The sequence below is a fragment of the Salvia miltiorrhiza genome, chromosome 8, assembly GCF_028751815.1.
Source record: "Salvia miltiorrhiza cultivar Shanhuang (shh) chromosome 8, IMPLAD_Smil_shh, whole genome shotgun sequence".
Taxonomy (NCBI): Eukaryota; Viridiplantae; Streptophyta; class Magnoliopsida; order Lamiales; family Lamiaceae; genus Salvia; species Salvia miltiorrhiza.
The window spans coordinates 50,255,250-50,283,158 of NC_080394.1; the positions used below are offsets into that span (position 1 = coordinate 50,255,250).

General features: G+C 40.4%; 1 long non-coding RNA gene across 1 annotated transcript; it reads left to right on the forward strand.

Annotated features, from left to right (window-relative positions):
• The first annotated feature begins 1,001 nt into the window (after positions 1–1,001).
• On the forward strand, positions 1,002–4,294 carry LOC130998882 (uncharacterized). Its single transcript, XR_009093319.1, has 3 exons — positions 1,002–1,551; positions 3,481–3,542; positions 4,053–4,294. It is a non-coding gene; the product is annotated as an uncharacterized LOC130998882 (long non-coding RNA).
• Positions 4,295–27,909: the final 23,615 nt, after the last annotated feature.

Below are 27,909 nucleotides of genomic sequence, written 5' to 3' on the forward strand. Positions count from 1 at the left end.
CTTGACGTTTTCCATGTTTCTCAATTGAGAAAGTACGTGTTTGATCCAAAACACGTCATCCATCAAGAAGAAGTATCCCTGGAATCAGATTTGAGCTATGAAGAGAGACCTGATGCTATTCTGGACCGGAAGATCCAACAATTGAGGAACAAGTCGATTCATTTGGCGAAAATCCAATGGAGACATCACGGTCAAGAAGAATCAACATGAGGACTTGAAAAGAAGATGAAAGAGAAGTACCCAGAACTTTTTCCCGAAGGTGAATAACTCAAATTTCGGGACGAAATTTTTTTTAAGGGGGGTAGGATGTAACACCCCGTACTTTTCCTTATGTTGTGAGGTAGTGTCTTAACACTATTGAGAGTACTGAGATGTCGAGATGCGAGACTACTTTTTTTTATGACCAGATAAGACAGATTGTCTTTTTAATAGAGATATGAGTGGACAAACCAATGATAGAGTTAGAGTGAAGAGATTTAAGAAATGAGTTGAGTTAGAGATACTGATTGAATTGAGTTGAGATTTTATTTTATTTCCGACTACCGGGAATAGAATTACCGGATACCGAGTTATCAGAGATTTACTGTCCTATTAAGAAAATAGGAATAATGAGTTTGACATAGAGTCGAGGAAGAAAGAGTGAGAACCTTGATGAAAAGAGTCGGTCAGAGAGACGTCTAGTTTGTTTGTGTTTGCCGACTGCTTTGACGTGATATTATGTGAACTTACGTGACTAATTGATTATGTGATTTTTGTTACGTATGTCTTTATGAGCAAATTATTATATTTTTTATTTGAGGACTTTAGCGCTTGGAATTTTGATTAAGTTTTCAAAGCAAGTGCGGTTTATTTTTACCGAGAAATCGAATGATGTCGGTTTATGGAAATTTTTCCAAGCATAATATTTTTTTAAAATTATTTTTCCTACGAAGAGGAATATTATAATTGAGTGAGTGCACTAATAATAGTGCTATAATTATTATTTTGGTCACATGAATAATTATACTATGGTATTTTATTAATGAGTGACATTTCCATAGTTATTGTGATTTTTATTTAATCACCCTTCTCACACTTTATTTTAATTTCACTACCATATGTTATATGCCTTAAATGACTAAGTATAGAGTTTGAGAGAGTAGAGATTGAGAGTATATTATGGAGAGTGTAGAGATTAGAGAGAGATTAGAGAGAGAGAGATCATCCATTAATTGCAAATATTCTCCAAGATTTGGAAATCTCCTTTAAAGATCACAAGATCAAATTCAATCTTGCAAAGCCAAACCTCTCTCTCCCTCACTACAATTTTCGGCCATCATCTCTCTCCCTCACACACATTTTCTCCCAACACACACTCATCTTCTCCATTTATCAATTCCACCATTTTCCTCCATTGATGGAAACCTTCGAAGCTTCCTAAAATATTACCAAACACTTCAAATCACTCTAATATCCTCCATAAACCTATTCTATCCACTTATAATCAAGAAAATCCTTGAAGAAGAAGCTCCAAAGTAGAGTGAGAAAGTGAGAATTTTGGTGAGAACTTGGGTAAGTGGCCATGTTTTTTTTTAAATTCTTGCTTGAAGGATGTTGTGTGAGTGTATTCTTGAAAGATGAAGCAAGAAAATCACCCCTCCCTATTTTCCATAATTTTCGAAAAAAAGGGTCTCCATCCCTTCAAAAAAATTTTCTTTTTCTTTTCTTGATTTGGGGTGAAAAATGAGAGTTATGTGATGTGTATTGATGTTTGATATATGTTGTGAAATATGTGTCTTGAGATGTGAAACTTTGATGGAAGTTAGTTTACCCAAAAAGGGGAACTATAGAGTCAATGAGTTAAATGATGAATTGATAAGGTAAATGAGTCTATGAGATGTATATGATGATTATTGATGGAGTAATTTGAGTATATGATGTCAATTGGAGTTTTTGATGTGAGTTAGTTTACTAAAATTAGGGATATGTGTATACATGCCCTTATTGGTGAATTGATGGTTTTGATGTGGGATTAATTGGTTAAAAATGAAAGATCTATAAGTTGATTAAAGATTTGTGTGTGTTTGTAAAAAAATTTCAAAGAGTTAGTTTAGTAAAAATTAGGACTTTCTAGTCTATGTGTTATTTAAGTGGTTTTGCTTGAGATGTATGTTTTTAAGCATGATAGTAGTGTTTTTGTATATTTGATTAAGTCTATTGTAGGCTAAATAAAATTTTGGCTTATTTTAGTTTGTATGAAATTTTGAGTTTTTATATGATGTGAGTTTGATGCTTTATAAAATAAGGTTTAATTGCTCTATGATCATTATGAGAACTTTATCCTTGTTTGTTGAGAGTTTTATGTTGATACATGGATTTTCTATAAAATCTAGTTTATATGATAAAAAGAGAGTAAATATGTGAATAATGAGTTATATGATGTAAATGATCATATTTGAGTATTTGAGAAATTTCGAGCATGATATTGAAAAGGAATTTGTTAGATACGTTCGTTGAAATGTTTTCTATGAGATTTGAGTTGATGATGAAAGACAAGAGTCGAGATTGTATATTACGAGTATTTTGATGTATTTGAATGTTTTTAAGTGCTTTAAGTGCTTAAAATGAGTTTTGATGAGTTTGCATGGTTTAAATGTTGAGTTGAGCATGTTTGTTTGTGTGTATGTTTCGGAGTCGTTTTTCACGACGCGCTGACTCACTGTTTTCGAGGGGTTCTTGATACCCAAATACCCTGACCATTTTATGGTAAGTATATTTGAGAGTCTTGAGTATACCGGTAAAATTTCAAGTCATTTGGACTTCGTTTGCTATTTTTATAAAATGTAAAACTAAAACTGCTACGTTCTGCCGAATTGTTCGGTGAGTAGCCAATAGAGTCATCGTTTCCAGTAGCTTTCCTTAGCATTCTGGAACCCAAATGTTTATGGTTGAGACCTGAGTGTCTTAGCTAAGTTACCACAAAATTTCGGATCGTTTTGACAACGTTTACTATTTTTAAAAAATCAAACTTTTCGATTGCTAAACACTGCCGAATATGGTAGACTGTAGTAAAACAGTCATATCTCCTAAAATACTTGGAGTTTTTGATCCTACTTTTTTTTAAATGAAACTAGACTCAAAGAGGTTTCTTTTGGTATAAGTTACGACCCCAGGAGAGTTCGGTACAGAGTCTGGTGAGGTTTTAAAGTTGAGTCAGTGCAGAGTAAAGCTTGTTTTCGACTTGTCTATGTGTGTTTTTAATATGCTTAAGTGTTTATACTTGTTTATGTGCTTGTTTGCTATGAGTTTGAGTCGAGTTGAGAGTTAAGTCGAAAATTGGACGTGTGAATCCTTAGAAGCCGAGTATACCTAGGGATTGAGTTATAACGGGTAAATAGACGTTGAGTGAGAAGTTAAAGTAAAGAAGAGATTGGATTTGGAAATTGAGTTCTGACACATGAACCTTCGATGACGATGACGATGTGATGATGACATATGAAGGCCCGAGCGAGACGAAGAAGTAAGTTGCCTGATTTCTTTCCAGAATAAGCGAAGGACTTCAGGTGGGCAATATTTTGAGTATACATATATCATACGAGCTTTCGAAACTGTTTTGATGATGTTATGAATTTATCAAATGCTTTGAGATAAATGATATTTGAGAACTGTTTGACTTGCCGATTTTTGTTGATAATGACTTGTGTGTTACCCTCTACTGAGACGAATTCGGTCCTGCCACAAGCGGGATTTTGTGCACAGAGGTGACTGTGAGCCGTCTTCGGGTCGGCCGGTCACGGTACTTGAGAGGGAGGCCTACTTCTCAGTACCTTTGATAATAACGAGTTGTAGATGTGGTGCATACATGTTGAGATCTTTGACTGCAGTCGTTTCTTTATGATATCATGATTATTAAAACTGCTTACACAGGTTAATTTACGCTAAATTTATTCCTGTGTATTGCTGAGATGGGGCAAGTTTCAAACCTATAGCTCTAAGAGCACATTTCTTGTTTTTCGGCGTTTGCTCACTGAGTATTATGTACTCATGCCCTGCATGTATTTCTAAATGTGCAGGCTAAGCGAGGAGCGAGATTGGTCTGGTGCTAGTGGGGGAAACGTTTCAATCGATGTAATTATGTTTTCGTATTGCCTTCATGTTAATAGAGTCTTGAGGATTGAGATACTTTGTTTTCTTTTGAAATCAAGCAATTTACTCACGGTTATGTGTCTTCATACATGTAATCGATTCGCCTTTTGCTGCGATACTCTGCATTTTATGATTCCTTATGAAAAATGAGCTATACCCGTTTTGTTTTTGTTCGTGAAATTCCTGATAATTAAAAAGTTATAACGACGTTGACGATTTTACCCTTGGGTTCATTTATGATGATTTTCCTTAGCATGCTTTGATGCAAGCTTCCGCTTGATGTTCGACCTATTCTTCTTATCTTTTATTCTTTTAAAAATAGTCGTATTGATACTCGTACCCCACTATCACTAGTGTCGGGAATCGGGCTGCGACACAACTTTCAAGAACAATTCATGATTTGGCAAACCAGAACACTTCAAACTATTCAAAAACTCAGAAGTGTGAATATCGTTGATCAAACTGCTACTTGAATCATATCTGCAAGAACTGTTTGAACTAAAGTACAGTTTACCATCTCCAACCCTCAAATTAGTCATGTATTCATTAATGGAATGAACTACATCTAAAGTAGGAGCAAGTATTTCCCTATTATCCAAGTAAGACAAATCAAAGTTATCACTATGAAACAACGGATATGTGCTAGATACGATAGTTCTTAACGGATCAGCACCGCTCTTAAGCACAATATCATAAGGTAATCTAACCACAGAAACACCATCACTATAACTCCCAACTAATCCATCTCTAACATCAGCAATCCAACTCGAAAATTCTTCCAATTCAGTGGTCATTATTCCCATACATTTGTTTTAGACGCATATTCTTTGTCAACCTCAACACTTTGCAACTGCTCCAAATGTATGACGAATTTTTCGTTGCATTAACTATATCATATGTCTATTACCTTTAGGGATAACAGGTAATATTTGCCAAAAATCGCCACCAAATACAATAATTTTACCATCGAACGACACATCTAATCTTTGATTCATCACGCACTCACATTATACTACGAATACTTCTATCTAAAGCTTCAAAATAATACTTGTGCACCATAGGAGCTTCGTCCCATATAATAAGCTTTGTCCTCAAAATTAACTCTGCCAATGGACTTCCTTGTTTTATAATACACATAGAATCCTCATTGATACTAATAGGAATCTTGAAACGTGAATGCGCTGTTCTTCCACCAGGCAATAACAATGAAGCAATTCCACTTGATGCAACATTCAAAACAATTTCCCTTTTTGAACGAATAGCAGCAGACAATTACTTCCATATGAAAGTTTTTCCTGTTCCTCCATATGAAAGTTTTTCCAGTCCCCACTTGATGAATATTTCTTAACACTAATATTAATATTTATTCAATTATAAAAAATGAATTTATACCTCTAAAGAATATTTATATATTATACTACCTCCGTCCCACTTAAAGTGGACTGTATTTCATTTTGGGTTGTCCCACTATAAGTGACATATTTCCACAAATGTCAAAGTTTAACCCATTTAAAAAGTGTGGACCCTACCACTTTTAACACATTTACACATTCTCCTTAATTCTCATGCCAAAACGTTTTGAGCCACTTATAGTGGGACGGAGGGAGTAGTTAAATTATAATGTACGTTTGGACAAACTAAAATATAAGAGCAATTGATTAACAATTATAAAAATTAAGATCAATTGATTATAAAAATAATTCCTACATTTTTATAAGAGCATTTCCAATGTAAAGTTGCACATGAGATGCATCCTCATAAAAATTCATTGGGTGTTGTATGTTGAGTAGGTATAATTAGGAGAGAGGGGATGCAATATTGCACCCGCTATAATTGGCAGAAAGTGGGGACATTCGATATTTTTTACTTTAATTTATTTTCTATTTTTTATTTTACACAAAATCATGCGTACCCAGGTGTACCGTACAATCGGGTTGATCCGTACTCAAAATAGTGTTAATTACTCCTTCCGTCCCATTAGTAGTGTCCCACTTTCATTTTTGGGCTGTCCCATTAGTAGTGTCTCATTCCCTTTATTATTTCTATTAATTTATCATATTAATGTCTTCTCCTTCTTTCCTTTTTTTTCTCTCTGAACAACTATAGTTTTTCTCTATTTAATTTATAATAATTATTTTTAATTATTAATCTCAATAATTGTGTAGTAGTTCTTTTGATTTACAATTTTGTTATTATTTCAAAAGCTGTCTATTGCCAAATAGTAACACTTTTTTCTTAAATTTACTTTTTTTTGTGAGTTCCTATTTTTCTTATTTAGTATGCATTCCTATTTTACTTTTTTCATGTTATACGGTTTCCATTAAATAAAAATCTTTATTCTTCCTAATATTTATAAAATAATTAATCTAATATTAAATTAATTGAAGCGGGTGGAAAATGGGTCCACAATGATGTCAGCAAAAAATTGCGTTTTAAAAAGGTATTATTGGAAGTGAAAAAAAGAACGGAGAATATGATGATGTGTATATGATGATGCCACCAAAAACCTTAAAATTAAGATGCAGTGTTGGAGATGGTCTAAATGAATAAGTTATTTAGCTCATTGAGATATCTCATAATACAATCCATGCAATAAGTAGTATTTTTCCCTATAATTTTTAGAAGCGAGCAACGTGAATTACTATAGTTATACAAATAAATTTACAATCAAAATAACAAAAGTTCGTCAATATGATAAACAAATTTAATTTATAAAATAGAATCGTGTTTTGTGTCAAGAATAAATAAAATAAAAATAAAAATAAAAACATTCACACTCCTCGTAATTTTTAAAAACACGCCCACCCATATTACATAATAGTAATTGGCAATATTATTTTGTAAATAATATATTAATAGATATTTTGCTACATCATCCATATTTTTTGTAAAAAATATTCACTTTTTTGTTTTTATGTAGAGTAAACCCAATCAAAAATGTTATCCAAATTCAAATATTTAATAATCAATTATTTAGGTAAGAGTACTGAAAAGATACGTGCGCACAAATTTTTGTAAATAATTTTAAGAAATATTTATAAATCAATTAATTGGATTAAAGTTTGAGAAAATATAAATAAAAAAACATAAAAATATATATATTATTTTTAATTTTAATTATATTTTATAATTCTAAATACAATGTTACTAAACTAACCTTACCTTTCAATATAATTTATAATTTATAATTCTAAATCCTAACGCACACAACTTTCAACACTCCAACTCCGGTCGCCCCCGCCACCGCACCGTTCCCTACTCTCCAAATGTGTGCAGTCCATCACCGCCGCACCGCAGGAGGCAACAACTCTTCAAGGTACAAATCGTCTCTGCCCATGCGCACTGCACGCCGCTCTTCAGTCATCGCATCGGAGCCGCGCCGTACCACCGCCTCCAATTGTGGCCGCTCTGCTGGCAGCCTCGTGTCATCGCCGCCGCACCACAGTAGCTCCTCAAGCCATCATCGCCGCACCGCAACAACTCCTGTTAGGTCCAGAGGGTCTCAAATAGGTGTATGGGGGGGGGGGGGAAATACACCTATAGGCTATTTTTAAATTCCTCAATCAGAGGGATCTCAGATAGAGATCAAAATGAAACTTTTCATGCAAACACAGACTCCTGTTTTACTAAAAACAATTTTGACCAAACAGGGTTGACGACTGATACTGAAAGCTCTTCAGTAAAGAGTTATCAGTTAAGTTGTTGGAACTTAACTGATGCAAGTAAGGGCTTCAGTCGGGTTTGCTAAAACAGAGATGATAACACTCTTCCTGACTATCAGAAGATAGATCAGTCAGACCGATATCATACGCAACGGAAATTAAACTTAGTTTCGCAATAGCCTCGGTGGAGCACGTTGTTGGTTTTTAGGTTTCTCTTTGCAGTTAATCAGTGTTCAGTTTATCAATTGAAATAACACAAGTAAGAATATAAAACTGAAAGCTGTAAACAACACAGAGACTTTTATGTGGTTCGGAAAAACCCTTTCCTACATCCACGGTTGGTTGATCAGACCAACAATCCACTCCGCAAGTGCTTAACAGGTGCACTGCAAACCAAACCGTGTGCTTGCCGGGTGCACACAACCGTACCACTGAGGAAAACCCTTCTTCAGTACCCACGCTTCACTCACGTCGGATTTCTCTTGCTCAGCACAACCCGTGCTAAGACTTCTCACTCAGAGTCAGAGTACCTTCCTGAACTTCGAATCACTCAAACACTCTTTTGGGGGGGGGGAGGTTTGAACGAGTATTATCTATACTACAAAGAACAAGTTCTTTGAAGCAAGTTTGACCTTTGGCTTCTGGGTAAACAGAGGTTTGCCTAAGGTCTAAGAGAATATGTGTAATCAGCAGTGACTGATTTTGGCTTTGGAATTCTCTTATTCGATTCAAGCTTTGGGGAGGTTAAGCTTTAGGATGAGTAGCAATTTCGGCAGAGCTTCAGCTTATGTCGTTGAATCGGTGAAGGTTGAAGTGATCCTCGAGCACTATTTGTAGGAGAACTCTTGAATAGATCCGTTGGCGTAGAACGTCATCAAGATTTCTTCCGTTGGAGAGCAATTTGAATTTGGGCTGAGGCTTCAATCTTCGAGGTTCCTTATCTGGGTGGAAACGGCTCTCTTGATGGACAGGAGATGTGACGTCTCTGAAAAGTAACCACCAGATAGGTATGACCTCTGCAGAGATAAGGATATCCTGAGATCTCTGTATTTAATGCGGCTGTACTTTGTGAGTACGTGGCTTCATCTGAACGTTGGAAGATCAGTCCGAGGAGGAATGTTCAACTGATACTTGACTTTAGTATCAGTCCATTGCGCGCATTAAGTAATCAGTTCTTAACTGATTCTTCAACTGATACTTCAGTTGGTATCTGCAGTCTTCAGTCTTCAGTCCTTCGTTCTTCAGTCTTCAGTCTTCGACACCGCAAGCTAAACTAGAACTGAACTCTAACACTTGAGTTCAAAAACAATTATAGTCTATTACAATTTCGACCTATGAATTTTGGTATCATCAAAACAAGGATTAGGATATTCCACAAGGTTCCCAACAATTTCCCCCTTTTTGATGATGCCAAAACCACACAGCAGTTCTAGACAACAAAAAGACTGAACTCACAGTACAAGTTCTAAAACTGGGGTGAAAACAGTTCCCCCTTAACAATAGAACCTAAAAACTTGTACTTAGAGTTAAGAACGAAACAATTCTAAAAATAGAACAAGGAGAAGACAGAAAAACATAATCAGAGCCTGGACAAAGAGTCATTGTCTTCAGGTTGAGACCAATCAGAAGTTCTTTTCATTAATAAAAGACTGATAAGCCATCAGTCGAGGTACAGAGCAAGACTTACATTGGAGTAAAAAAAACAAAACAACATGGGAAACCCATGGACTCCAACAGTCTGCTTGGCTGCGCCTTGAACTTCTTGATCTTCATCTTCTGTCTTCGTGTCTTCATATTCCTAAGCTTGTTCCACTCTCACTTGTTTTCCGTTGATTTGAGGTCTTATCCTCTTGGCTAATCTTCCTCATGATCATCGGATGAAATCGGATGATCATGTTGCTTAACCAACTTAAGTTCGGTTCAGAAGGTTTTTCTTCTTTCCCCCTTTTTGGCAACATAAAAAAGGAAGGACGAACCTAAGAAGGAAGCGAAGAGCATGCGAAGGTAAGTTCGTATGAGGAAGATATTGGGGTTATTGGGGATGCAGAAGGCGAAGGCTTAGAAGGAGGTTAGGAAGAAGAGTGAGATGATGAGGGAGACAAGAAGAGAAGTAGAGGTTTTGAGAGGTGAGGGGACGTCAATTCAGTGGAAGTTGTGGGGGTTCCACTGTTGACGTAGCGCCGATTGACAACAAGCTCCTGCTCATTGTTGTTGCTCCGCATCGAAGCTTCACAAAATGCGAGAGGTCTTTCGGAGAAGTCGATGAAGTCTGTTCTATTTCAGACAAGTACTTCAAACCGATGCACCGGGCATGAGGATAGAAGACACTCGCTTCGCTGGATACAAGTGAGGGTAGAGCAAACTTTGACGTCGGAGAGACGTTGAGATCCAGTGGAAGGGTCCGGTGAAGACCAGGTATGTGAGCGTCATTCTTCCACTCCATGACTTTGCAGTCATAGATTTCTCCTTAGTCGGAACAAATTTTCTCTGCAACTTTGAAAAGTTTGAAAGATTTTCTCACAGTGAAGGCTGTGGAGGTTTGTTAGTTGATGCAGAAAAAAATAGTGAATACAACATGGTATAAATAGACAAGATGTGTACCACATAAGAAGATGAAAAGTTTTTCGAAAATTGTGCCTAAAATGTTTTTGAAGAAAAATTCACGTCTGCCGTCACTGCAGGGGACTGAGACTTCAAAAAGGTGAGAGACATCATTGCATTCTGTCATGCCAATGAGGTTCTCAAGAAATTTTATCACAGAAGCAAAGAGGTTGGAAAGATTTTTGGCAAAAGATCAGGACAAGTTCAATCAAAACAGATTTTCCCTTTTTAAAACCCTTGTCCTTCTCGGATATTCCATTTTCCAACAATCAGTTAAAGTTTTTGAAAGAAACTGATCAGTTAGAGAAAACATTTTGAACTTAAAAACTCAAAGCTCTTAACTGAAATAACTGATTTAAAAGTAGTAAGTTTGAGAAATACTTACTGATCGACTGATCATTGTAGTCAGTCGATACCACTTGATCCTGGTTGAATCATCAGGATGGCTTCTTCTTCAGATGAGCGTTCTGACTTCATTGCTTTCAACATCGGCGATCGTAGAACGGCAATTGGAAGACCACCAGTCAGCATGACTGTTTGAGAAGGTCTTGAAACACAGCATCACTCTTCAGGGTTGATGAGGCCGATCTTTCCACACAGATCGTTGAACCTCTCTTCTGGAAGAGCCTTGGTCAGCAGGTCCGCTCTCTGAATAGCAGTGGGAATCCATTCCACAGAGATATTCTTCTTTTCGACATGATCATGGATGAAGTGATGTCGAATAGCAATATGCTTGACTCTGGTGTGATGAACTGGATTCTGGGAGATTGCAATAGCACTGGAGCTGTCGCAATAGATTGGGACTTCCTTTTCGTTGATCCCATAGTCCTTTAACTGATGGACTAACCACAGGATTTGTGAGCAGCAGCTTCCGGCAGCAATATATTCAGCTTCAGTTGTGGAAGTGGCGACTGAAGTCTGCTTCTTTGAAATCCATGAGATGAGCTTGTTGCCTAGGAATTGACATGTTTTGGAGGTTGATTTGCGATCAAGCTTGCATCCACCGAAGTCTGAGTATCCGGTGAGCTTGATGTCGTCATCTGCTGGATACCACAATCCTAAATTGGGTGTGCCTTTGATATATCTTAGTATACGCTTTGCTGCATCCAAATGAGCTTCCTTTGGATCTGATTGATATCTTGCACATACCCCGACTGCAAATGAAATGTCTGGTCTGCTCGCAGTCAAATAGAGCAAAGATCCGATGATTTCTCTATACTTCATCGAAGAGACAGATTTTCCTTCTGAACCTGGATCAACTTTCCAGTTTGTGTTCATTGGGATCTTGACTGATTTCATGTGCTGAATACCGAACTTGTCTATCAGTTCCTTGGCATACTTGGACTGACTGATCAGTATTCCTTCGCTGGTCTGCTTGACTTGCAATCCGAGAAAGAAATTCATTTCTCCCATCATGGACATCTGGAACATGTTGGTCATGATGTCAGCAAACTTCTTGCACATGCGTTCGGATTTGGATCCAAAAATTATGTCATCGACATAAATCTAAACAAGCAAGAGATCTTCTCCTTCTTTGAGAGTGAACAGAGTTCTGTCCACAGATCCTTTCTTGAAACCTTGTTCAGCAAGATACTCCGAGAGAGTATCATACCACACTCTTGGTGCTTGCTTCAATCCATAGAGCACTTTCTTCAGCTTGTACACCTTTTCTGGTCCAGCAACCTCAAACCCTGGAGGTTGTTCCACATAGACTTCATCTGTGAGCACTCCATTGAGAAATGCACACTTGACATCCATTTGGTGTACCTTGAAACCTTTGTGAGCTGCGAAGGCTAAGAAGAGTCTGACTGCTTCCAATCTGGCAACTGGAGCGAATGTCTCGTCGTAGTCGATTCCTTCTTCTTGACTGTATCCTTTTGCTACAAGCCTTGCTTTGTTTCTCACAACGTTTTCTTCTTCGTCTTTCTTGTTCTTGAAAATCTATTTCAAGATAATCACCTTTGCATCGTCTGGTCGATCCACAAGCTCCCAAACTGAATTCCGGTTGAATTCATTGAGTTCTTCTTGCATTGAGTAGACTTCAGAGCTTCTTCAATATCTTTGGGCTTTGTAGATGATAAGAAACAGCTGAAAATCTTATCTTCATTGATGCAGTTCTGATTGATGTCAAAGACGAGGTTGCACATTGATCTCCGAGTCTTGACGCCATCTGATGGTTCTCCACTGATGTTCTCCTTTGAGTGGAGTTCAAACCATCTTCGATACTTCTTGATCTCTTCTGGAGAAGGTGGGGCTTCTTCGGTCAGAATGGTTCTGAGGTGTTGAGCACCTTCTGGAGTAGGGGAGAGTTGAACTGGAGCTGCTTCTGCACGTTCAACTCGATCTTCAGCAACTGGAGTTCCCCCTAGACTGATGCCATCTGCATTGGCTCCAGTCTGAACTTTAGACCTTTGGCTGATCTTTTGATACTGAATCTTCTTAGTATCTTCATCTTTGCCTGGTCCCCACACCAAGACAGTAGAGGGCTCGGTGTTGTGGATTTCAGTTTTGGAACCTTCAGTGTTCAGAACACACTTTTCAATTTCCTGTTCCCTGAAATTATCTGTAGACTCATCAAAGACCACATGAGGTGTTTCTTCAACACAAAGAGTTTGAGAATTAAACACTCGATAGGCTTTACTTGAATGTTCAGTTCCAGAGTATCCAAGAAAGATTCCTGGATCAGCCTTGCTATCAAAAGTGTTTAACCTCCTCTTTTCATTGTTGTGGATGAAACACTTAAAACCGAAAGCATGAAAGTAGGCAATTGATGGCTTTCTGTTCTTCCATAGCTCGTATAGAGTTTTTCCATGTCTCTGAGTGAGGAAGGAGCGATTCTGCGTGTAGCATGCGTTGTTGACTGCTTCGGCCTAAAACTTCAAGGGGAGTTTTGATTCGGCTAGCATCGTCCTTGCTGCTTCATTCAAAGACTTGTTTCTTCTTTCTGCAACTCCATTCTGCTGAGGAGTTCTTGCTGCAGAAGTTTGATGACTGATTCCTTGTTCATCACATTACTCACGAATGACAGTATTGAGGAACTCAGTCCCACGATCTGATCTGATGCTGATGATGTTGACTTCCTTTTCCACGCTCAGTCTTCTCAGCAGCTTTGGCAGTTCCTCCAGTGTCTCTTTCTTCTTGAAGAGAAAGATTACCCAAGTATATCGTGAATAATCATCCACAACTACTAAGGTGTACTTCCTACCGTTGTAGCTTCTTGGAGAGACAGGGCCAAATAGATCCACGTGAAGTAGTTGAAGAATTCTTCCAGAGGAGTGTCCTGACTTTGACTTGAAAGACATCCGTGTCTGCTTTCCTCTTTGACATGCTTCACATTCTTGCTTCTTCTGGAACACAATAGAAGGCAGTCCTTCTACCAGTTGATATTTAGCAAGCTTGTTGATCGTCTTGAAGTTGAGATGGTTGAGTCTCTTGTGCCACAGCCAGTTGAGCTCCGAGCTGCTTTTGCTGATGAGGCATGTTTCTGGTGGGCTGTCTTCCCATGAAACAACGTAGAGACTCCCTTGTCTGAATCCTTTCAGAACTACCTTCTTTTGATTGTTTCTAACAGTGAATTCATCATTCTTGATCTTCACTGTGAAACCGCTGTCACAAAATTGACTCACAGACAACAGATTATGTTTAAGACTAGAAACAAAGCTAACATTACTGATACTGGCATTACCCATGTTGAGCACACCGTAGCCTTTTGTTTCTTCGATTGAGTTATCTCCGAATGCAACTTTGGATCCAGCTTTCTCAAGATACTGAGATAGATATTCTTTGTAGCCCGTCATGTGCTTCGAGCAGCCACTATCCAGATACCATGTTCTGATTGAAGCTTTAACCTCTTCCTTCTTTTTGTGTTTCCTGACATTGACCTGCAAGGAAGAGTTGCTTCAGGCACCCAATCAAGATTTGGGTCCTTCGATGTTAGCTCGAATTCCCTTTGGAACCCATATCTGCTTCAGAATTGGTCTAGCTGATCTCTTGCGCTTTGTTGATCGTCTGACTGGAGTTGTTGGCGCTTTAGTTGGCACACGAGCATTCTTCTGTTGAGAATTTCCTTTGAAGGCCTCACTCTTGTAGCATTTCTGTCTGATGAGTGGTTGAGGTCTTCTTTGCTCGGTGAAGTATCTTCCTTGAGATACTTGAGTCTTTTCAGACTGATGGAGACTTGACTGATGTCGTGTGACATGAGTCATTTGATGTCCAGTTGCTTGTCGTCGTGGATGTCGCTTGGCTTGACTGGATTCATCATTGTTTTGTCTCCATGGATGTTGTTCCTTCTGAAACTGAACTGATGTCAGTCTCTGACTGATGTGGCCTTTCTTCCCCCTGGACTGTTGAGGAAGATTCTTCTTGATTCCTGATGTTCCTTCCCCGATCTTTGACTGAAATCTGCTTTCCAGTCTTCTCAGTAGGATGAACTGGTTGGGGGCCTCCTTTGCTCGTCTATAGCTCCGTGGAGGTGGAACATTTGATCTTGCCATCAGTTTGCGTTTGCGAACTTCATCCATAACATGATCTTTTGATTCTTCTGATGTTATGACTTAGAAGTATCGTCCATTGAAGCGATCATGATCTTCTTTCCTTTGTCAGCTGCAACCTTTCCTCCAATGCTTTTAACAAGGCCTTTTGATGGAAAGTTACTCATCATGGGAGACTGCATCATGCAGTTCTTGACTGTTTCTTCCAGCTTGTGATTTAGCCTCTTAACTTCATGAGAAGCTCTTTCACATTCTGAGTTGGAGATTCTGAGCTTTTCTTCCAGTCGACTGTTCTCCATGATTAGCTGATCAAGACAAGTTTTATCTGGAAAGTAGATGATTGTCTGATTTCTAGCTCGTTCATCATTGATCTCCTTGTCCATTTTCTGATTCTGCTTGAGGAGATCTTCGAACATTTTCCTCAATTGGCAGTGATCAGTCATGAGCAGATCAAACTCGTCAATTTCATCGGATGAGCTTTCTTCAGATTCTGAGTGGTCTCCTGAAAGCATCAGGAAGTTATCAGTATAAGGAGTTTTTGAATGAGAGATTACCTCTGAGCCATTCATTCCATTGTCGTAGCTGTTGTCAGCCACACTTTCAGATTCATTGGCCATCAGGGCTCGGCTCTCATCGTCTGAGCTGGAACTGTCGGAGTCGGATGATTCTGATGTGTCTTTGGAAGAATCAGCATCGTCAGCAACCATCGCTTTCTTCTTCGAAAAGCCGCGATCTTTCTTAGCTTTCAGCTCTCTGCGCTCAGCTTGAGTCAGATCAGGGCATTCATTTCGAAAATGCCCTTTCTTTCTACATCCAAAGCATTCCATGTCTTTGATGTCGTAAGCGGCTGACTTCCTTTCTCTGCTTCGATCTGTGGAATGTCTGGAGTTGCTTTCTCTTTCCTTTCCTTTGTAGTGCTGCTTGTGGAACCTTCTGTACTTCCGGAACTTGGACTCCATTTTGTTAAACCTTTCAGTTAACAAAGCATATTGACTGAAGAAGTCCTCAGGGTTGAGTTCCGTTGGTTCCTTGATCTGCTTCTTGCCTTCTCTTGTTGAGGCTTTCAGTGCTGCTCCTCTTGAGGTTGATGGACCATCTTCGTCTGATCCTCCAGCCTTCTTGATTCCAAGATTTCTCTGAAGGTCGAACTCATTTTCCATTAGATCGGAGAAAAGCTTGTTTGTCGGAGCTGACTGAATCAAGGCTTATGCTGATGAGCGACTGAGTAGATCTGCCATTCTCCTCGTGGCAGTGCTCGAAGAATCTTCAGGTTGATTTCTCGTTGAGTGTATTTGTCTTTTGAAATAGATTGAACTTCATTCAAGATTTGATTGAATCTAAGTTCCATTTATTCGACAGATTCATTCTTGAGCATGAGGAAGGAGTCGAACTTCTGGCAAGCTATGGACAACTTATTCTCCTTGATTTCCTCGGAACCTACGCACATTCTTTCCTGAATGTCCCACATCTCCTTTGCAGTTCCGCACTTGATGATCTTCATGACATGCTTGTCGGGAACGGTGCCGGAGATGATGCTTTTGGCGAGGTTGTCAAGCTCATCTTGCTTCCTTTCTTCTGTGGTGAAGTCTGCCTTTTGTTTGGGCTGGACCTCATCGTAAGGATCTTGTTGAGGATCAACAGGAACCCTTTTGACGGTTTCGGTGATGGTGATTGGTCCGCTGGTGATGACTTCCCACATTCGGCAATGTTGGGCGGTGAGGAAGCTTTCAAGCCGAAACTTCCATATGTCGTATTTTTAAATACTAAACATAGGTAGAGAAGATAATCTGCTGTGGTTAGTCTCCATCAAAAAAGAGAGAACAGATAACAACAGATAGAACAGATAGCAAGCACAAAAAGAAAAAGAAAAACTTTTTCGAGACCTTTGAGAAAAATGATCTAGTTCAATTAGAACCTAGGTCAGATACAGAGTGTTCTTGCCAACAACCTACTCTGATACCAATTGTTAGGTCCAGAGGGTCTCGAATAGGTGTATGGGGGGGAGAAATACACCTATAGGCTATTTTTAAATTCCTCAATCAGAGGGATTTCAGATAGAGATCAAAACGAAACTTTTCATGCAAACACAGACTCCTGTTTTACTGAAAACAGTTTTGACCAAACAGGGTTGACGACTGATACTGAAAGCTCTTCAGTAAAGAGTTATCAGTTAAGTTGCTGGAACTTAACTGATGCAAGTAAGGGCTTCAGTCGGGTTTGCTAAAATAGAGATGATAACACTCTTCCTGACTATCAGAAGATAGATCAGTTAGACTGATATCATACGCAGCAAAAATTAAACTTAGTTTCGCAATAGCCTCGGTGGAGCACATTGTTAGTTTTTAGGTTTATCTTTGCAGTTAATCAGTGTTCAGTTTATCAATTGAAATAACACAAGTAAGAATATAAAACTGAAAGTTGTAAACAACACAGAGACTTTTACGTGGTTCGGAAAAACCCTTTCCTACATCCACGGTTGGTTGATCAGACCAACAATCCACTCCGCAAGTGCTTAACAGGTGCACTGCAAACCAAACCGTGTGCTTGCCGGGTGCACACAACCGTACCACTGAAGAAAACCCTTCTTCAGTACCCACGCTTCACTCACGTCGGATTTCTCTTGCTCAGCACAACCCGTGCTAAGACTTCTCACTCAGAGTCAGAGTACCTTCCTGAACTCCGAATCACTCAAACACTCTTTTGGGGGGGAAGTTTGAACGAGTGTCAACTATACTACAAAGAACAAGTTCTTTGAAGCAAGTTTGACCTTTAGCTTCTGGGTAAACAGAGGTTTGCCTAAGGTCTAAGAGAATATGTGTAATCAGTAGTGACTGATTTTGGCTTTGGAATTCTCTTCTTCGATTCAAGCTTTGGGGAGGTTAAGCTTTAGGCTGAGTAGCAATTTCGGCAGAGCTTCAGCTTATGTCGTTGAATCGGTGAAGGTTGAAGTGATCCTCGAGCGCTATTTGTAGGAGAACTCTTGAATAGATCCGTTGGCGTAGAACGTCATCAAGATTTCTTCCGTTGGAAAGCAATTCGAATTTGGGCTGAGGCTTTAATCTTCGAGGTTCCTTATCTGGGTGGAAACGGCTCTCTTGATGGACAAGAGATGTGACGTCTCTGAAAAGTAACCACCAGATAGGTATGACCTCTGCCGAGATAAGGATATCCTGAGATCTCTGCATTTAATACGGCTGTACTTTGTGAGTACGTGGCTTCCTCTGAACGTTGGAAGATCAGTCCGATGAGGAATGTTCAACTGATACTTGACTTTAGTATCAGTCCATTGCGCGCATTAAGTTATCAGTTCTTAACTGATTCTTCAACTGATACTTCAGTTGGTATCTGCAGTCTTCAGTCCTTCGTTCTTCAGTCTTTAGTCTTCGACACCGCAAGCTAAACTAGAACTGAACTCTAACACTTGAGTTCAAAAACAATTCTAGTCTATTACAATTTCGACCTATGAATTTTGGTATCATCAAAACAAGGATTAGGATATTTTCACAAGGTTCCCAACAACTCCTCAAGACATCGTTGTTCCCATAAGCTAACGGCAAGCTTTTTGTTCCTCCTTCTCCCTCGTCTCATCTTCAATTCCAGGAGCCTGGAGATACAGCAACAGATTGAAGAAAAATTACCTTCTCCATCGTCTACATCTTCCCATTTTCCTTATATTTGTAGATCTTCTCAAATCACAATTAATTCCCTTGCTCCCTTCTGCATCTTCCCCGATCTCCCTCGTCTGTTCTGCATCTTCGCCTTCTCCCTTGTCTGCATCTTCAATTCCAGCGCTACCCTTTTCCCACGTCTGCATCTTCCCTTTCTCTCTCGTCTGCATCCGTCGCTTTTGTTATTGTAGGCTGAAGAAGCAAGGTAAGCTATGGCAATATACAAAAATCACTTGGGGATTTGAACGCTAAGTTGCTCCAATGTGAACTGCTTGCCTTCCCTTTTTGAAAAAAATCTCATTTGCAATCCTAGTTCACAGTTACATTAAATTTCTCTTGTTTTATCATATGTTTCTGTTTTCTTCATATTTCTTTAGAAAAAAATTATTTTTTGCTAGGTAGATTATTTTAATGTCTTTTGATAAATTTAAATAAATACTCTCTCCATCCCAATATTCAAGTCTCGTATTCCTTTTTGAGCCGTTCCATGTAACTAGTCTTCTTTCCCTTTTTAGCATAAATTAAGATACAATTAGTGGAGTTAATTACTAACAATTCTCTCTCTCTCTCTCTCTCTCTCTATTTCTAACCCTAGCCTATTATCAAACCTATCACTCTCTCTCTTCGTCTTTTCTCTCTGAATCAAACGCCGCCCTCCTAAAGGGAAAAACCCTAAGGCTCGCCGTCTTCCTCCATAGCTTTCAGTCCGCCGTATTTCTCCATTCTTCTCCTCTGTCGTGATGAACCCTTCGTATGGTTGGAAGGAATATCTGAACGATGAAGTGATTCCCGACACCGAAGATGATCTCTCGTTGTGGGGTGATCCGCCGCTGGTGTACTTCCCCTTTTCCATGTCGGAGACGTTGCCCGAGGAGTTTGGTCTAGGCGCGTCAGAGAACGAGGAGCTCGGAGAGTATGTGGTAGATCGGAGTCCGACTCCTCCATTCCGACCTCCGATCTTCCGACGCCCTTGCCCCGCAAGGATGAAAGTGTATGTTTCTCCCTCTTCACCTCTGTGTTCGACTAAATCCTCTAAAATCAACGCCGTTGACCTTCTCTGTTATGAATCTTGGGGAATTGATTTTCTGAGCGAGGAAAACCTTAGATTTGTGGCGAAATTGGAGGATTTGGACTGCATACGAAGGATTTCCACTACGGAATTGGAGGATTTGGACTGCGAAATCGGAGGAATCGAGTGGTGGCACACTGCATCCGAAGCCCACCTTCACTTGCTCACCATTTTGTGTCCAATGATGTTTCAGGTGAGATCTTCCATGTTTTACTATGTTGTTGTTTAAATTGAACTGAGAAATATTGTAAATGGGGATTTAGTGGCTGCATGCAAGAGTACTAGGGTATGATGGTTAAATTTTTGCTCTAAAATGATATAAGCATGCTCATCTTGGTGAATCTGATTTCATGTCTATGATTGTTATGAGGCGGATATGTATGTAATTGTGCTGTTCATGATTTGTGTGTTAGTGTGCTTACATTGTGATGTGTAGTTGGCTGCCATCTTCGTTAATGTGTGATGTGTAGTTGGCTGCCATCTTGGTATTTCATGGATGTGTGCTGCTATTTGTGTTGGTCCGTGTTCTCCATTTCATTTTGTGTAGTTGGTTTTCATGTTGGTGTTTCATGGTTGTGTTCTGCTGTAGGCAATTAAATTTATAGCCTATTAAATCATGCCATGTGGAAATTATAAATTAAATATGAAATTATGTATTTTATTTTATATTTTGAAATTAAATTAAATATTATTCCAAGATTAAATAAATATATAATTAATATTTGATTATGTGGATTTATTGACCAATTAGAAATTGACATGTGGAAAACCTACATAAAATATTAAATATTTTATGTAGATAAATACAAATGTTGAGGAGCCAATCAAATTGCGCCACCTCAGCCCTAAAATCCCAATATGATAGGCCAAAGCCCACAGCCCACTCCATTCTTCACCTATAAATATGGGTCATTTGTGGAGTCAAAGGGAATAGAAATCATTTGAGAGCTCAAGCATTGAAGGAGTAATTCTCTCAACAAAGTCATCTCCAACAATCAAGGTGTTCTGCAAAAGAAGTTCAAAGAGTTCTTCATCAAATTCATCCAAGTCAACGATTGATTTAGAAATAAGGTGGAAGCCCTCTGGATTATCGTTATCAAATCAAATTTAAGTCAACATTCAAGTTCAAGGAGATCAAGAAATTATATTTTTCCTCCAAGGATTTGAAGAAGTTTGAAGAGGAGAATTAGAGGATTAAAGTAGAGAATCGCAACCCGCAACAAATTCATTTCAATCCACATATTTTGAATTTGTACACATTTTTGTATTTCATTTATTGAATACAATAAAATTTGTGTTTACAACAGCTGCCATTTGTGTTGCTCAGTGTTATCCATTTCATTTTGTGTAGTTGGTTGTCATCTTCATTAATGTGTGCTGTGTAGTTGGATGCCATCTTGGTGTTTCATGGATGTGTGCTGCCATTTGTGTTGTTCAGTGTTCTCCATTTCATTTTGTGTAGTTGGCTGTCATCTTCATTAATGTGGGTTAGTTGGCTGTCATCTTCATTAATGGTTTGTGTAGTTGGCTATAGGGGCTAAAATCTACAATTGAGAATGACGTCTGTACGTCCGGATCGATCGGGCACTAGCAACCTGTCAACACAAGAACACGTAAGAGTCATAGGTTGAGCACCGGGAGGGGGTGTCGACCGTAGAGCCTCCGACGCTCAAGTCAGTAACGGAATACCAAAGTGATATAAAGAACAAGATGAAATAAGAGAGAAAGACAGGCTGGAATGCGTGGTTATTCCAGGCTGTAGGCGATGTCGGAGGGTGGAAATGGTGACAGTGTGTTTTGATAATGGAATATGGGAGGTAGAGATAGGCCAAGTTGGCTATTTCCAGTTCGGAAGAGTATTCAGCGCAGCGGCAGAGTAGAGAGAATTCAAGAAGTAGCGAGCAAGTAAGATTTTTTGTCTGCTTTTGATGACCTAGTTGGGCTGTTTATATAGTGGACGTCCAGCTGCTAGAGTTTCTACAGTCTGGCCTCATCAAGGCCCTTATCTCCCAGGTTGTTGCGATTTAGACGGGATCATAAAGATTTACCCATCTGACCGCGTCAGCTTGGTGGGAGACGTGTTTCAGGGTTTGATGGCTGCGAGATGTTTTTTAGGGTTTGACGGTTGGGTCTGACCACCTTGTCAATCTAGGTTGACACAAACCCTTGGGCCGCATGCGATATATCCAGCTTGGTTGTGGACTTAAGTCGATTTATAGCTTTCTGGGTTAGATGGACCAATCTGTTGGACTAATTGGATTTTTAGGGTCATGCCAGGTTGGCGAACTAACTTGATGGGTTTGGGCTGAGTGCGAATTATTCAGCCTGGCTGTTTAGACAAGTTGGACTTGAAGTGGGATAATCAACCTGGGTCGGTCCAGGTTAATCTTTAAATAAGTATAACTTGACTTATCATACTGGGCGAACAAGTTTTCTTAAGTAATTAGGTCAGCCGTTATTGATCCAAGTTGGTTCGAAGTTTGTCGGGCTGGACTGACTAGGTTGTTTAGCTCACTGGTCCAGCTTGGAATGTTAATTGGGCTTGAGCCAAGTTAACGGATTTTGCCCACTACATTGGCTGCATATAGGCATTGAATGGAAAGGCAGAAAATAAACACTAGAAATTTGCCATACATTTTCTGTTTACAAAACATGTTTCTAACTAGAAATTCAATGAGCACTATAGCTTCATGTAGGCTTTTACAAAAAAATCAAAAAACATTCCAGTCTTGGCATTAATCAAGCAACATCATGGCATTGAAAAGTTCTTCAATGCCATCCATATTTGCCTCATTAATGCCTAATTTGTCCATCATGTCTTCAAGTCCTTCAGCTGCACCTTTCACTTTCAAATATCTTATGCAATCTGTGACAAGTTCAAGGGGGACTTCCAAACTTAATGGAAGTAAATCTTGTCTCATCACCCTTTCTTCATATGTGGTAGCTTGTAACAGTTCTGCCTTTGACCTTCATGATCTCCAGCATGCAACCTTGTAAGCTCAGAAAAACACAGTTTAAAGTCATTGAAGATAGTTCATAATAAGCTTTATGCACTGCATTTACTAAATCATCAACATCACTGCATGCAATTTCTGTTTGTAGGCTTTGGATAGCTCTAAAAAACCCAAGGTCATTGATATTGGTGTCGGGTGAGTTTGGAGGTTGATTGACAATGTTGATATTGAAACCATGTTGTGTGGCAGCCTCTCTAAACTCCAAGTCATCATTGGTAATATGTGGTCTTGCATTATCTTGTCGAATAAACACATCTTTGCTTGCAAAAGAGGGCCAATTGGCTATGATGGCAGGGACAATCTGCCACATTCAATGCATAAGCATTAAAACTCTTTGAAAATAATAAAATCTGCCACATTCAATGCATAAGCATCAAAACAATCTGCCACATTGACGAAGCTGTCGTTTGAACTTTGTGCAAATAAAATATCCTGTGCCCACAACTAGACTAGCTAGTGGTAAGTCCAGAGTCGAATCCACAGGGAACTGAGCAGTAACTCCTCCTGCAAGGGTGTCACTAAAAGGGTTTTGTATTCTGCAGTGTTCTGACCACAACGTGCTTATGGGCAGAACGGGGTTTCCAACTAAAAACTGAAATAACAAAGGTAAATGAATCAAATAACAAAATAATTCTGACTTGGGTTTGAATCACTAAACATGAACTGGACACTCGATCATTGGTGCAAAGATAAATCACTATACTCGCATACCAGTGGTTATAGGCATAAGAATTATTGTGCCCCTATTGTCACTTGTCACGCACACAAAAAACCCCTTGCCCAATCTATCCTTTCAGTTTATGATCCCTTAGAAGGGTCAGCTAATGGAAATCAACTACCCCGGGCAACATCCACGCTCTCGGCGATGGCCTATCGCTAGTTGTGCTTTGCCCAGAATGCTTTAGGATTTAGATAGACCCACTTGACTCTTACGCCGATATTTCACAGCAGTCACGGCTCCAACACTCGTTGTACTATTTTGGAGGTCGATGGCAACTCGCCTTTTACCCAAAGTATTACTTGTGGCCAGAACTCCCTAGTTAACTAGTGATCAATTAATTAACCAAGTCGTTACAACCTATTTGGAATCAAACCTAGTGTATCGAGAATATGCTCATACAGTTGTTATGCCCAAATTAGACCTCTCGAGTTAAGTGTTCATGCTTAGATCATCTTGCCCAAATCAGAATATAAAACTTAGTCGAGCATAAAGTAAATAACACAAGTAAAAGATATAAAGGAAAACATAACTGAAATTGAAACTGCTTAAAGGAAAATAGAAGTACCTACGGCCAAAAGTGCCATGCAAAACATGAACAGAAAAGTACTAGATTATGCTCACAGCCTGGGCTAGCTTCAACTTCACAAACACTGCACAACAGGACGGTTTTTCAGCACCCCTGGCTTTTGAAGCTCTTCGGGTATTTATAGGAGTGATTAGGGCAACAAAGGCCCAGCCCATGAGGTGCGGCCGGATCCATTCAAACATGGAGATGCTTATCCTCTTTCAGACCTAATCTTCATGAAGATATGTTTCCTTTTGGATAAGGCGGTGGTTTGGCCTTATCGGTCTCTTTTGGATAGCTGCCGCCTTCGGCCCACATCGAACTCCCACTTGCAGTCCTCCCTCGCCCGCTTGTTGTGCCTCCGTCTTCTTCCCTTGTCGTCATTCTCTTGCCTGCCAGCTCTTGTGCGGTACTTATGGGCATAAGGGATGGTTTTGCCTCCAAATCCCCCTTGCTTCCGGCGCATACCTCTTTCACGAGAGGTGACAGCACTTTCGACCCCTGGAGCACCTCTTGCCCACAAGCTGGTCCTGCCACTGAACTATGCCCTCCCAGACGACCAAACAACACAATCTAGACCTAAAGCAAACACAAAAACAGAGCACAAACTTGGGCTCATCACACGCACACACTTTAAACACGATTGTCCTCAAGCGTGCATGCATGATTTTGCCCAAGTACAGACACGGACGAAACAGACTCACAAAACATAAAAGACAAAAGCACACAGCATGCTATACTTTCTCAGTCCAACAGCAAAATGAAGATTAAAGAAGCAATCAGCAGTATGATCAAACAAACAAAAATGCCATCTGTTGAGTCAAGATCGGGTTCTGTGCATAAGGATGTTCCCTCCCTTTCACTCTTTCTCTCAAGTGTTTTGGCTCGTGTTTTCACTCTGGACATCTTGAATTGGTTCTGACCATATGCTTGCCTATCTTCTATTGTCTTCCCCTTTAGTCAAAGCCCTAGGTGCATCTCATTAGGTCTTTCATTGGTTGTAATGTGGCTTAAGGCATAAGGTGGGAATTTTTGGGCACGAGGCTAAGGTCATCCTGAACTTCATTTTGGGCAACAGACTTCCCAGATTTTTATGGTCCCTTGCCTATTCTTGCGGGCCTAAGCACATTCTTCCCTTTATTCTTCCTCTTTTTTTTTTTTTTTCTTTTTCTCTCTCTTTTTTTTTTCTTTTTCTTTCATTTTATTTATGGACTTTTTTCTATAGTGGGATAAAATTTCCCATCTTTACAATTTTTGTACTAGTCCTGCCCATAAGGTCCACTACACTATCTTCCCTTCTTTTGCCCTTAAGTTCAGTTTGACCGGGATGGTTCAATTCTGGGAAAATTTATAAGTGAATTCAAATGAATTATTAAGCTCAAAAGGGTTCACAAGTGATAGATGTAGGGTTGGTCAGTTTGGCTCTGTGGGCTAAAGAAAGAATTACCTAAATCATTTAACACACCTAGACTATGTACACAGGGTTCGACTAAGAATCAAGGCAAGTTCTAACATTACCCTAAATCAAGATGTCAATATTCACACAATGAAAGAAAGAAAACTGTTATGGGCATAAAACAGCATATCTTAAAGCTCAAATCCTCACATGGTATGCCCAAAATCCTCATCCATCGTCCTCAACTACATACGGCACAAAGTTTGTAGACTTCTACTCACATAATTGAACTCTTAAATCATCAAAACTGGAGTAACCTCGATTGTACAGCATGCTTGACACAAAACTTTTAAAGCACTAAAAGAGAAACCGAGTCTTCCCTCCCACTCACACACTTTGCCTTAAGTCAAAGGGTGCGAGAACAAGGATTACCCAGTACAACAACAACAGACGCCTTGCCCCCCCCCCCACACACACTTTGCTTTGGGCAAAGTGGGTGTGTGGAGGGGGTCAAGGAAAACAACAGACACAAATAAAACAAACGGGACAAGCAAACAAAAGAAAACACAGAAAAAAGGCCATTGCTTTGGGCGCCTGCACCAAGTGTGTTGCCTTTTGGGCAAAACACCGGTGCAGGCAGAAGGTTACCCTTCCCGCAGCTTTGGCCAGACAGACTCAGCAGACAAACAGAACAAACACACAAAGACCCATCAAAATAAAACAAACCAAAAACTAACAACCTAGGGAGGGTGAAATTCAAGGGGCAGGTGCAAGCGGATACCTGAACCCTTGGTACTTGAAGAAGGCCAGAAGGGCCTTTTGGGTTGCTGCCAGTGCAACCTGGGTCTCCACGACCATGGACTCAATCCTGTCCAGCTGACTTTCCTCTTCCTCTGACTCTGGCTCCTCCACCTTCTCTTTTCCTTTGCCCGCAGCAAGGCTTTGGCCTTCGGCCACCGAGACCTCTCTCTCCTCAGGGTTGGTAAATTTGGGCACACCCCGATCTATCCTGACATCCTTCATGTGGATCAGGGCTTCGATGTTCAGCTTCTCTGCTTCAATCTTGGTGTTTCCCTCTTCGATCTCGATCTCGTTCACTTGGGCAAATGCGGTGGTGAACTGGATGCAGGAGAGCCTCTGATTAGGCTTGCTGATGATGGAATCGATGTGCTCGATCAGAAAAGCTCCAAAGTTTAGCTTCACCCCGCTATGCATTGCCCAAATGATATAGAGATCCTTCTTGGACATAGCATTCCCGTTGTCAATTTTGCCAAAGAGGGAGTACGAGAGGATGCGGTGGCAAACCCTCAGGGCTGAGTCGTGAATCCTATGCCCTTTGACCTTTTGGGTCCTGAACTGTCCTCCATCGCCGATTTCTGCCCACATAACATCCCATTCCTGTGTAGTGAAAGTGGGGATTCCTCTCTTCGCGTCCTTGTACTTCTTCTTCTGCAGGTCCTTCAGCTTCACCATTCCCAGATTGAGGTTGAGCTCATTCACGGAGATATCCCTGGTTTCTCCCTTCATGGTGAAGCTCATGCCCAGAGGCCCGCAGGTTGGGTTGATGTCCACCTGCACCGAGTCGAACACTTCTCTGACCACCTCTTCATATGCGTGCCCTGGCCACTTACGCCTTCCAGCCAATGTTTTCGAAATACTCCTTCACCTTATCCACTATGCCCAAAGGCTCCAGTGCGTCCATATTTGGGATCTTAGGCACAGCGATCCCTTTCGCTATCTTCTTCCTGCTCATCGGTGCTGACGTCGGCTCTCCCTTGATCATTCTGATCGGGGTTGGGGCCATCACCTTCCTCCTCCTCTTCGCCGGAGTTTCCTCTTGCTCTTCACCGGACTCCCCCTGCTCACTCTGCATCACTGAACCCGAGGGTTCATGTCTCTCGTTGGATGATCCTTCGGCCGGCGTGGCCGATTTCTCAGCCGCCGACTTCTTCCTCTTCGGAGCGGTGGGAGTCTGCTTCTTCTTAGATGGCTCTTCCTCGCCTTTTTTTGCCAATTTCGGTGTGGCCTTGCCTTCTCCTTCGGCTGCATGCTGTTCGCCAGTCCCGAGTGTAGGGACGTCTATCTCCGCCGTGAGTTGCTCGATGACATTTTCATCCACCGGCGAGGGGCTCTCGGCTTGTGGCAGGGTTTTGGATGAAGGGGTTGGTGTGGTTTCCATCGGGAGTGGTTTCCGACGTGGGGTTTTTTTTGAAGCTTTGGGTTTCGACGGTGAGGGGCTTTCTCCGGTGAGATCGATCTATGTGCCTTGGGGTATGCCTCAGAGTTTGTTTTTGGGTCTGGTGGAGACCATGGTGGTTGGGTGGTGGTTTTGTATGCTAAAGGCCGAGAAAGGGGGGTGGTGATTATGGGAAGTTGGAAGGTTAGGGTAGTGACGTCGTGGGTAGAGGTTTTAGGGTTTTTGGGGGTGTAGGGCTGACAACTGTCACTTGATGTGACGTGCATCAGGCGGTTTCAGCCATATTTTGCCCGAGAGCCCCTTTTTGCCTTGGAATCGACACTCCTCCATTCAACTGCTTATGCCCATAACTGCTTCCCCTAGATCTGCAAAATAAATTCAAATTCCCGCGAAGGCGGGAA